Here is a 12688-nt window from a genome sequence, read left to right as displayed (position 1 = left end):
CCTAGTATTAAGGGAAGAAATTGTATCAAATTGGCACATTTTTGGACACTTAGGAAACTCATTAAAATGAGTTTTAATAATTTGCTGTCATTTTTTTAAAGAAATTACCAGGATGAGCCTATCACAATAGACTTTGTTGCTTTAAAAAGATACATTTGCCGAAGTATTTTATCTTGCACATGAGCAATTTGCAAGGAAATATCAAAGTGATGCGACATTTATTCTGTAATCCAGAGTGCATGCAAAATTATGCTGACAACCAATCTGGGATTGTCAGTTAGGTGTGCAGGGGGAGAGTGGGGTTAAAAAACTCATCAGCCATGATTGAATGATGGTACAGACTGGCTGGACTGGATGGCGTAATTTCTGCTCCTGCGTCTACTGATTTTACAGTATACCCTTCAACATCTCTACCAATCAACACTCTTATCTCCTCTTGAACAGTATAAGTTGTTTTCCCTTTTCTTTGGTATTTCTTGTGAATTGTCATGATGAGTGCAAAATTAACTGCTTCGACTGCACATGCGTTTATTTGGCAGTATCCAAGTTCTATATCACTCATTGATTGCTTGTAAACTTTGATTGCTTGTATTTTCAGTGGGTCTTTGAGAAGATATTGTCATACATCTGGCAGAATCATGTTGTGTCATTGGAATAAAGCTGTAATAGATTAAGAATTTGCTACACTTCCACAGGGTGTTATTCGTGGCTGTGGATCTGCTTAAAGGCAGACACCATGATATCCCGCAGGGAGTGTTACTTTTTGCAAATGGTTAACTAAATTAGGAGAATGGGTCTGCAGATGAAGCAAAATTGTATACTTATTGGGAGTGTGAAAAAAATTCACTGCAAACACATCTACATGTATGAAGAGAGGAGGTCAAATTTAAGGATTTATTTTTACCCCTGCATTTATTATGCATTTGGGTAGAACCTACAGCAAAGTAACTATTAATAGTGGTGGCAGAGTTTGCCATCGACAAGATCCCTTTGCCAGAACCTTCGAAACCTGTGACTTCTACCACCTAGAAGCACAAGTACAGCAGATGTGTAGGTGCACCACCAGTTCCAAGTTTCCCTGTAAGCCAGATGCCATCCTGACATGGAACTATATCACCATATCTTCACTATTGCTGGGTCAGAATCCTGAAAATCCTTTTCTGACAGCGCTGTGGATATACATACACTCCATTGACGGCATTACCTCAAGTTCAGGAAGGCAGCTGCCGATAACATTCTCAAGACTGCTTAGGGATGGGAAATAAATGCTGGCCCAGACAGCAATGCCTACACCCCATAAACAAATTGAAAAATATATATGAAGCACAACATCCTTCCTTTGTACAGTAAAGACCAATCCCTAGATTGTAGATGACCAATCAAGTCCCTTAATAGGAACATAAAAATTATGTGTGTAAGATTTTATGTGGTAGTTTCCCAGATTAAACTAGACTTACAAAATTAATTGTTGCCTTGTACCAGGAGTGCTAGTATTCTGTAAGCTTTCAGTAGAAAACTAGAACAATTTGGCCACACTCTCCTGTTGTAGTGTTTAATTGCTGAAAGGATGTGTGGGAAATTTTCCAGATTTTCCTCCCTTGGTTTTGGTTTTTATCTTTGTTTTTATCTTACCAAGGAGATTATATTGCTGCAGTTGGGCAGTGGGTGTCTAGTGCTCAGGGGACAGAGGGAAAACAAGTCAAAAGCTATCATTGAGCTGCACCCTCAGAGCTTGAAACACGATGTAAGTAACTGATAAGCTGTGTTACAACAACTCTCAGAGACTTTTCATAGTCTCTTGCCCAAAACTACCCAAATTGAAGAAAGGAGTCAACTGTTTAGGCACTTGTGGATGACACAGTTGGAGGCCAACGCTCAAAATATTCATACATCCCATTCACCTGCCTCTCAAATACCACCTTTCCCACCTGTTGTAGAGATTATGAATCCAGTATTGGACTGTCAAGGCATCTCAGGACCCATTACACTGGAGTGGATAAGGCCTTTTCCTGTTTCTCATTCTCATCTTTGAGTGAATCTTGTAAATGAAGTATCAATGCACTGAAGGAATGGTTGACGTTCAGTCATTGGGAATGAAAAGAATGAGCACAAATGGGATATTAAGTTATAACTGACATCTTTATAAAAATTGAGATAAATCAAACATTCACATTTGCAGATAAATGAAATGCTGAGGCGATGAATTGGAGTATCATATTGATTAACACTACTCTTGTACTTAAAACAAAAGCTTGCTGGAAGACAACTGGTGAACCTCTTTTTGAAAGGCTGTGCTAGCACACATGAGCAGGACAAATAATGCCTGTAGGGATGTACCTAAAAGCTTGCAATGAGCACAAGATGACGTGGTATGTATATATCAATCATCTATCCTGTGCTCTGTACCTGTATTGTATGACATCAGCATCTACAAATAAGAGTCAGATGCTTCGTAGATCAGATAACATAACTTTCAAATGACTAATGTCCTCCATCACTGATAAGAGTTCATTTGTTCTCTTTACAGAAATGGAGAATCTAATGGCCACCAAGAGGAGCGTTCACAAACTATCATCACTGTCACTCGCATTAATCAGCAACCTGGATGCAGATAATTTAACCGATTTAATTAGGAAGTAGCACAGGGTGAAATACAGATGGTCTTATCATTAGCTACTGGTCAGCTTTCAGCAGCAGACTCAGTGTGTCCGATTTCCTTCATCACTATCCTACAACTGCAGAGCTGTCAGAACTTGCTTTCCAACAAAGAATGATAGAAAGTGTGGACTATGTTGGGCAGGTATATTTCTTCTCATTCCTGTACCAGTTTAAAATTTGAGCAAATAATTTTTTTCACTTCAGCCTGGAGCATGGAGGAGGAACAACACAACTTTAATGGTAGCCTCGTTTATAGAAGTCATAGGTAAAGATCTGCATGAATACTTCCACAGCTGCGGTGGATATCTCTTGAAGATCTCTCAACATTAATCAGACTTAACATGCCGGATCAACATCTGGTTAATCAGTGACTGGAGTACAGCGAACATTGGGATATCAGCACATACCTGAAAGGTCCTTAATTTCCTGCTGCACAAGATGATTTCCAAAGGCTGTTGTGCTTTTGCTGTGCTATGTCATTCACTTTGGAGTGATGACAAGTTTAGAAAATTCTGCAGGCTGACTTGACAACTGAAGATGAGAGCATTATTTTCTTATGGGCCTGAAGTTCTTAGCTGCTGCTGCAGATTTAAGGCCAGAAACAGATGTTAGATTGGTACAAATATCTCAAGGCCAGATTCAAGTTGGGTTGCAGCTGATATCATGTTAGTAGTGGAATGTGGCTGCAATTTCTGCAATTTTACAACAGCTTTTTGTCTTTGTGGACACTTAGACTTTGTTGGCTTGTTCTTTGGTAACTTGCTTACAGTAATTCAGAAATAGTACTTTTTGCATTGCATAAATCTGCTCTTACCTGCAAGTCAATGATTCTTTTTAATAGTGAATACTTAATTTATGCACATATTGGTCTTCTGTTTCACCAATACTTATTTGACTTTTTGCACCAGTGTCAAATTGACAATGTTACCTAAAGTTAGAGTGTTCACAACTGTAATATTAATATAGTTAGTTAGATTGCAATGAAAATGCTGGTAGCTCATGTTGTGACCATTGCAGTAGGTTGTCATGTGGAAAATAGGCTCAGGAAAGGCTGTATGCAGATCTGTGTTGCTGTTTTGACAAGTTCTGTTATTCGCTGCAGACTAATTTGATTTTCTTCGCTGAAATAAATGTAGGATATTGCAGGGGTGTATTTCTGTAGGAGTTCTCCCATTTGTGTTGTTCTAACTTTGGCATTAGAGCTATATGAAATCTCAGAAAAGATATGAAACAACATATTTGGACTGCAGGACCATTACAGAAATGAACTCTCAATCAGCACAAAGCATTTTTGCTATTTGGCCATTTTATTGTGATTTTGTACAAACTGATCAGCATTTTACATAATCATTTTGTGAGGACATTATGAACAGATCAAAGGTAATGACCCATATGGTTTCAACAGCTATTTACGTGCCTCTCCAATTCATCAGGCCCAGTAACTCTGAAAGCCATTTAGCTTTTTGGCTGAAACAAAAACAGAAATTGCTGGAAAAGCACAGCAAGTCTGGCAGCAGTTATGGAGAGAAATCAGGGTTAATGGGTCAGGTCCAGTGAGGGACCATTCAGTGAAATGTTATTTAGATGTGAAGCATGTTCAGATGCTCAGCACCACACTTTATCACTACAGCCTTCAGTCAGACATGAATGAAGTGAATTCCAGAAGTGAAGTGAGAATACGTACCCTTCTGTAAAAGACATGCACATCAGGAGTTGTACCCAGCACAACAGAAGATAAATTTGGTTGTTGGAGGCCAATCATATCAGCCCCAAGACATCACAGCAAGAGCTAGTGTCCTGAGCCTAACCATCTTCATCTGAATCATCAGTACCATTGCTCATTTTATAAGGTCAGAGCTAGGAATATTTATGGCTAGTTCAGTGTTCAGCACTGTCCACAACTCCTCAGTTCTGGAACAGTCTGCGGCCACTTGAGCAGACTGTGAACAACATTCATTCTTGAGCTGATATTTTGAAAGAAACATTTACACCACACAAATTTCAGACCATATAGAATAAGATACTATCTGACTATCTCTACTTGACATTCAGTAGCATTACCATTGCTGATTTCTGCATGATCACATCCTGGAGGCTACCATGGACCAGAAACTAAACTGGACAAACCACATAAGCTGTTCGAGGCTAGAAATTATATGGTGACCGACATGCCTTCTGACTCCAAGACTGTCCACCATTTGAAAGGCACAATTCAAGAGGAATGGAATACACTCCACTTTCGAGTGAATGCCTATCCAATAATACTCAAAAATGTTTCCTTCATCCAGGACAAAGCTTCTGTTTCAGCAGCACCCCATGTGCCAGCTTTAAGTATTCACTCCGATCGCCACTGGCACATAATGTCAACAGTGCATAACATGTACAAGATGCGCTGTAAACAGCCCACCGAGTCTCCTTTTGGTAGCACCTTCTCGTGAGTGGTCTCTACTAATTCAAAGAGCAAGGGTAGTAGTGTCATGGAACACCACCATCTGCATCTTCCCTTTTGAAGGAATACACAATCCTGCTTTGGAACTATTTCACTGTTCCTTCACTGTTGCTAGCTCAAAATTATGAAATTTCCTGTTTAACAGAACTTTGGGTTTACCTACACCACATAGCTTGTGGTGTTTCGGAAGGCACTCACTAATTTCTTTTTGAGTACAATTTGTCATGGATAGTAAATGCTGATTGTCCTCGTGATGCCCATCTTCCCTGAATGAATTTAAAACCAAAAAGGATCATTTTTAACAAGTGATAGCCAATAGATATTTTAAGAATGTCTTTAGCTGTTGAAAGATAAAACATCATCCTGTTAGTGAATTTGTTTCAATTTGGCTACTTATTTGATAAATTATTCAATATCTTATCTAAATTATCTCTTTCATGAGGAAGTTAGAGTCAGCTGAAAGATAAATGTTACTCTGGACTCGATTTCCAGAGATAGTTACTGAGATCTACGGTATTGCAGAATATATTTTTATGTATGTAAAGAATAGTTTAGATACCACAACTTAATATTATGAGGATGGAGCACAAGAAGATATTGCTGAGTCCAAAATACTATGTTCAAAAGAGGTCACTTTTTAAATGGTTTAAACAAACCCACAAATATTTTCAAAAAACACAAATTGAAAAATCTTAAGCACTTTGTTATTGTTGGAAAGGGGGAAGACAACCTCAAGTCCCAGATTTGTGAGAATTTTCACAGAAGAGTGATTCTACTTTTCTTTAAAAGAATTTTTGTCTATTTGGTAGATGTCAGAGGCTGATTGGGAGATCTTCATTGATTGAGGGTAATATTCTTATTGAACATTTAAACTGACTCTACACGGCCATGTTTCCTCTGAAATTCTGGCCGCTAAACCCATAACAAGAGCTGCAAATGCTAGAGTCGCAGATAACACATGGCCTGCTGTGTTTTTCCAAACCCCTGGGCAGATAGCTGGATCTAGAAAGGAATCACTTGATATTTAAGTACTAGATCCAGTGTCCTATTTAAGTAAACTGCTATTGATTTTTTCGGCCACCTCACCCATCCTTTGGGCCTTTCCCCCTGACTTCTTGAGAAGTCGCCTCCTGTGCTCATCTCTACTTCACCTCCCACATAATCATTGAGTCTCCTTTATCCTTCTTGGTAGAAACCAAGCTCATGTTTCCAGGACATGAACCTGCTATTCCGGGCCATTAGTCCTGTTATATTGCCATCTGCACAGTGCTATGACCTGGGTGAAAGTCAGACTGAATCTCAGCTAGATTTGTACCTGCCACAATAGTAAGTTTCTTCAGGATGACCTGAGTGAAGGGTTTTTCTCCTATGGACTGAAGTGAAATACCTCCCTGTTGTTGCTACAGTAACACCAATCATAGCATCGTGAAAATTGTTTGTAACCTTCATTCCAAACGTATGAGAGGAAATCGTGGAAGACCACTATTGTGTCTTGGCCTATTAAAATTCCATAATTTTCTGAAGTGTTGCCTCCATTCATCTACTTAATGGCGGGTTGACCTCGTCAACAAAATAAGAGAAGTCACGCTCTTTAGGACTGGTCACTGAGCAGGCTGGCTCAGGACCGTGGGTTTATGGTAGTCAGCCTTCAAACTGCTGTAGTGCTTCAACCATCTGCTTGTAATAAGCAAGGGCGACTTATTGGCCAACGCAATAGCCTAGAGCCTTTCCTGGAGGATCAGTATATAGATATAGTTGAACAAAAGCATTTTTTGAGTTATGGGAGTCTACATATAGTCGTAATTCTTCACTGTTGCTTTCTACAATCTCTTTTGCAAGACACACAGCTCTCTTTGAACATTTGCTTTTTAGGTTTGAGACCCCAGTCTCTGTTGGAGTTGGCTGTGATTCCATACAGGTTCTTTGCAGCTTGCCAGATTTGGTGACGTTTCCTTCAATTTTTTCATCAAATGAATACTGATACAATTGTTTCTTTAGCAAAGGTGTAGTGTTTTCTGTTTCAGTGACAATGTGTGGAAAGTTTTCTCCTCCTTGGAAATGGTAAGAAGATAAATAAGTGGATGAATTTGCACTGGAGAGAAATTCACCCTCTTCTCACCATGCCTGCAATCGATTGCTGGATGAGAAGATCCATTGGGATCATGATTGCATGTACTGAAAATATTTTTAAACAGTTTGTTCAGAAACGTTATGAGTCAGGTCTTGGTCAGGTGGGACTTGAACCTGGACCACCCAGGGAACTAATGTGGTTGACTTTAAGGATGATCACTACTTTCTTAGGTATGCTTTGCAGGGCAAGATGCTCAAAGATTTTAAAGCACATACAGTCGTAATTCTTCACTGTTGCTTTCTACAATCTCTTTTGCAAGACACACAGCTCTCTTTGAACATTTGCTTTTTAGGTGTCAGACCCCAGTCTCTGTTGGAGTTGGCTGTGATTCCATACAGGTTTTAAATTAGTCGATAGCTAGATACAAGTGTGAGTTGGCAATGATTTTTGACACACACCACACCTTCATGAGTGAATTTGAGCTAACGATTGTCATATTGAACTGGGTCAGCCAGGCATAAGCGCAGGAAGCAAGTTGTTTCTAAAATTCTGGAGCAGTGTTGTCAATGGGAAGACAGTGGTGAAATGGAAAAGTCACTGGTCTAACAACGCAACCCCAGGCTATGTTCTGAGGAACAGGTTTGAATACCACCAAAGCAGACGGTGAAAATTTAATACAATAAACAAGTTTTGGGATTAAAAAGCTTGCTTAAAGGTGATGGTTGTCAACTGCTATAAAAAAGCCATCTTGTTCACTAGCATCCTTTTTAGGAAAGGAAATTTATCATCCTCACCTGGCTGGGCCTACATATGACTCCAGATCCACAGCAATGTGGCTGACTATTAATGGTTCTCTGGGCAATTAGGGATGAGTAATAAATGCTAGCATAGCCAGTATTTCCCATTAACCACCAACAAACATGTTTTAAAAATCTGTTGTTTTGCCATATATCAAGCTCCTTAATGGATGTTGAAAGTACACATATTTCTGCTTGCAGGTATTGTCTTTCAGTTCATTATACGTTTGTTTTCTAAATGAGTCCTTGCTACTCAGAGCTGATGACTAGCAGTTGGGTTCAGGGTGACTCATGGGTGATGGTGACTCAGACTCCTGACCTTGAACTAGTGCAAGTGAAACTGACTCCTGTTGTTTCTTAGCATCTGGTGCAACACAAAGCATTCAGAGATGCTGAGGAGGTATCCTATGCATTAGAGTTACCCGATGACTTGTACACCTTTAGGAGCCTGGGGTTCTCTGTAAAAGCACGGGGCATAGATGCTAACCACAAGGGTTGGCTGTGCAAGCTACTTAGTCAATAGTACATTAGAACATAGAACATAGAAAGTACAGCACAGTACAGGCCCTTCGGCCCACGATGTTGTGCTGTGGAATAATCCTAATCCAAAAATAAAATAGCCTAACCCACATTCCCCTCAATTCACTGCTGTCCATGTGCATGTCCAGCAGTCGCTTAAATGTCACTAATGACTCCGCTTCCACGTCTACCACTGACAAACTATTCCATGCGCTCACAACTCTCTGGGTGATGAACCTCCCTCTGACGTCTCCTCTATACCTTCCTCCTAACATCTTAAAACTATGACCCCTCGTGGCTGTCAATCCTGCCCTGGAGAAAGGTCCCTGGCTATCGACTCTATCCATGCCGTTCATTACCTTGTACACCTCGATCAGGTCACCTCTCTTTCTCCTTCTCTCTAGAGAGAAAAGTCCGAGCTCAGTCAACATCTCCTCATAAGACAAGCCCTCCAGGTCCATGCAGCATCCTGGTAAACCTCCTTTGCACCCTCTCCAAAGCCGCCACATCTTTCCTATAATAGGGCGACCAGAACTGGACACAATATTCCAAGTGTGGTCTCACCAGGGTTTTGTAGAGCTGCAGCAAAACCTCGCGGCTCTTAAACTCGATCCCCCTGTTAATGAAAGCCAAAACACCATATGCTTTCTTAACAACCTTATCCACCTGGGTGGCAAGTTTGAGGGAGCTATGCACTTGAATACCAAGATCCCGCTGTTCCTCCACACTGCCGAGAATCCTGCCTTTAATCCTATATTCAGCATTTAAGTTTGACCTTCCAAAATGCATCACTTCGCATTTATCCGGGTTGAACTCCATCTGCCATTTCTCAGCCCAGCTCTGCATACTGTCAATGTTTCGCTGAAGCCTGCAATAGCCCTCAATAGTATCAACGGCACCTCCACCTTTGTGTTATCAGCAAACATACTAACCCACCTCTCAACCGCCTCATCCAAGTCATTTATAAGAACTACAAAGAGCAGAGGCCGAAGAACAGAGCCCAGCGGGACACCACTCAGCACTGAGCTCCAGGCAGAATACTTACCATCTAGAACCACTCTCTGCCTCCTGTCAGCCAACCAATTCTGAATCGAGACAGCCAAATCACCCTGTATCCCATACCTCCTGACTTTATGAATGAGCCTGCCGTGGGGAACCTTATTAAATGCCTTGCTGAAGTCCATGTACACCACATCCACTGCTTGACCCTCATCAACCTGTCTCGTGACCTCCTCAAAGAACTCAATAAGATTTGTAAGGCATGACCTGCCCCTCACAAAGCCATGCTGACTCCCTTTAATCACGCTATGATTTTCCAAATAGTCATAAATCCTATCCCTCAGAATTCTTTCGAAAATCTTGCTGACCACAGACATAAGACTGACTGGTTTGTAATTTCCAGGAATTTCCCTATTCCCTTTCTTGAAAAGAGGAACAACATTTGCTCCCTCCAATCTTCTGGCAAGACTTCCGTGGAGACTGAGGAAGCAAAGATCTTCGCCAGTGGCTTAGCAACCTCCTTTCTCGCTTCCCGGACCAACCTAGGATAAATCTGGTCTGGCCCTGGGAACTTATCAATGTTAATGTTTGCCAAAATTTCCAGCACATCAACTTCCTCAATCTCGATCTGTTCAAGCCTGTTTTCCCTGCTCCTCAAAGTTCTCATTCACAACAAGGTCCCTTTCCTTAGTGAAAACTGAAGCAAAAAAACACATTTAGGGCTTCCCCTATTTGCTCAGACTCCATGCACAAGTTCCCTATGCTATCCCTGATCAGCCCTACGTTCTCCCTTATCATTCTCTTTTTCCTCACGTATGAGTAAAATGCCTTCGTGGTCTCCCTAATCCTTCCTGCCAAGCCTTTCTCGTGCCCCCTCCTGGCCCTCCACAGTCCACTTTTGAGCTCCTTCCAAGCAAGCCTGTAATCCTCTAAAGCTGTGCTAGACCCTTGCTTCCTCCACCTTACCTAAGCTGCCTTTTTCTTTTTGACGAGAAGCACCCCTGTTCCTGTCATCCAAGGCTCCTTAATCTTACCCCTTCTTACCTGTCTCAGAGGAACAAATTTATGCATCACTCGCAACAACTGCTCCTTAAACAGTCTCCACATGTCTGTTGTGCCCTTTCTGTGGAACAATTGCTCCCAATCTGTACTTCCTAACTCCTGCCTGATAGCGTCATAGTTTCCTTTTCCCCAGTTAAATATCTTCCCCTGGTAGCTGCTCCTTTCGCTTTCCATGGCTATGGTAAATGTGAGGCTGTTGTGGTCACTGTCGCCAAAGTGTTCTCCCACCACAAGATCTGACACCTGTCCTGGCTCATTGCTGAGCACCAAATCCAAAATGGCCTCTCCCCTCGTCGGCCTGTCCACATACTGAGTAAGGAAACCCTCCTGAACACACCTGACAAAAATGGCTCCATCCAAACCATCTGCACTAAGGAGGTTCCAATCTATATTGAGAAAGTTGAAGTCACCCATAACAACAACCCTGCTCCGTTTGTACTTTTCAACAATCTGCTGGCCTATGAGTTATTCGATCTCCCTACTGCTATTTGGGGGTCTGTAGAAAACCCCCAGTGAGGTGACTGCTCCCTTGCTGTTCCTAACTTCCACCCATGCTGACTCAGTCAACAAACCTTCCTCGGCAACCTCAGCCCATACCACCTCAGTAGACGAGTCCTCATCAAAAGTTCTTTCAGCCTCTGTTATACTAACCTTGACTAACAAAGCCACACCTCCCCCTCTTTTACCACCTTACCTGACCTTAATGTAAGATCTAAACCCTGGAACCTGCAACATCCATTCCTGACCCTGCTCTATCCATGTCTCCGAAATGGCCACAACATCAATGTCCCAGGTACCTATCCAAGCTGCAAGCTCACCTACCTTATTCCGGATATTCCTGGCATTAAAGTGGACACACTTCAATCCAGCTTGCTGTCTGCCAGCACACTCCTGTGACAGTGAGGTCCTGTCCATGTCCTCCCTCCTCTCATCCTCCTGGGTACTAGGACTACACCTCAGTTTCCCATCCCCCTTCTGAGCTAGTTTAAATACACCCGAATAGCACTCGCAAGTTTCCCACCCAGGATATTAGTGCCCCTCTGGTTCAAGTGGAGACCTGTTTGTAGAGGTCCCACCTTCCCCAGAATGAGCCCCAATTGTCCATGTATTGGGGCACATTGTGCAAGGTTTCCCTGTGTTTTAGTTAGTCTGCATTATGGAGATTTCATTGCACTTTCCTTACTCTGGCCTTTGCCTTCAACTCATCAGTAATGATGGCCTGTGTTGCCAAAAAGACTCAAGATGAGATACTGTGCTCGCTGATGATGATCATAAAGGGAACTGATCCAAACCGGTCAAGCCAGTATTCCCAACCCAATCCAGCTGAATGGAGTGATCCACCCGCCACCCCTTACTTGGAAATGTGTCAGGCTGAGGTTGTTTCTGGAGGCCCTGTTGATCTCTGTCTGTTACAGCTCTTCTGCGCCTTTGTGTTCTAAGATTTTGAGGTTGGCCTGCACAATGCCTGCTTGACTTAGTCCCTGTTGCAGTTATACCAGCAGAGAGCGTGGTGCTTAGAAACCACTTGTCAATGGAAATTAGGTCTTCTAATTAGGATTTGGCAGGATACCCAAATGTCTGGTGATATTGATGGTGGGTAGGAAGATGGTGCTTCCTTAATTGGACCCAAGGCCTTTCAGGACTCCCATTCTCACTCACACATGCCCAACTCCTTGGCAGCTTGGTATCCAGTGAGATGCCCAAGAATTCATTCAAATCTTGCCTCTGTGTTTGACCAACAAGTCTCTGAGGTGGAACTTCTTATTCCTGAGAGAGAAAGCATTTTTCCTCATCTCTGTCCTGAAAGGGTGGCCACCAGCTTTAAAACCGTGCCTCTTATTCGTGGATAACTCCCTCAAGAGAAAACATCTTTTCCACATCCACCTTCTCAAGACCATTCAGAATCTTGTACCTATATTCCTTTAGGAACCCCGTGTTCTGTATAAAAATGTGGGCCATAGATGGTAGCCACAAGGGATGGCTGTGCAAGCAGCTTAGTCAATAGTACATTGTGCAAGTCATGTCTTACTGTTCTGCACTTCAGACTGAATGATAGCAATGTACCCAGATGTCTTGTATTTTGCAACATATCTTTTCATCTAATCTTTCTAAATAACAAATATATTTCAATTT

At 41.9% G+C, this 12688-nt stretch overlaps 1 protein-coding gene across 10 annotated transcripts in view; it reads left to right on the top strand.

The window, feature by feature from the left end:
• The window catches only part of LOC125458109 (gamma-aminobutyric acid receptor subunit alpha-2), a 222924-nt gene that overhangs the window by 18371 nt on the left and 191865 nt on the right, over positions 1–12688 (top strand). The window lies entirely within an intron of this gene.

The sequence above is a fragment of the Stegostoma tigrinum genome, chromosome 1 (genome assembly GCF_030684315.1).
Source record: "Stegostoma tigrinum isolate sSteTig4 chromosome 1, sSteTig4.hap1, whole genome shotgun sequence".
NCBI classification, from domain to species: domain Eukaryota; kingdom Metazoa; phylum Chordata; class Chondrichthyes; order Orectolobiformes; family Stegostomatidae; genus Stegostoma; species Stegostoma tigrinum.
This window is presented reverse-complemented; position numbering and strand designations above follow the sequence as displayed.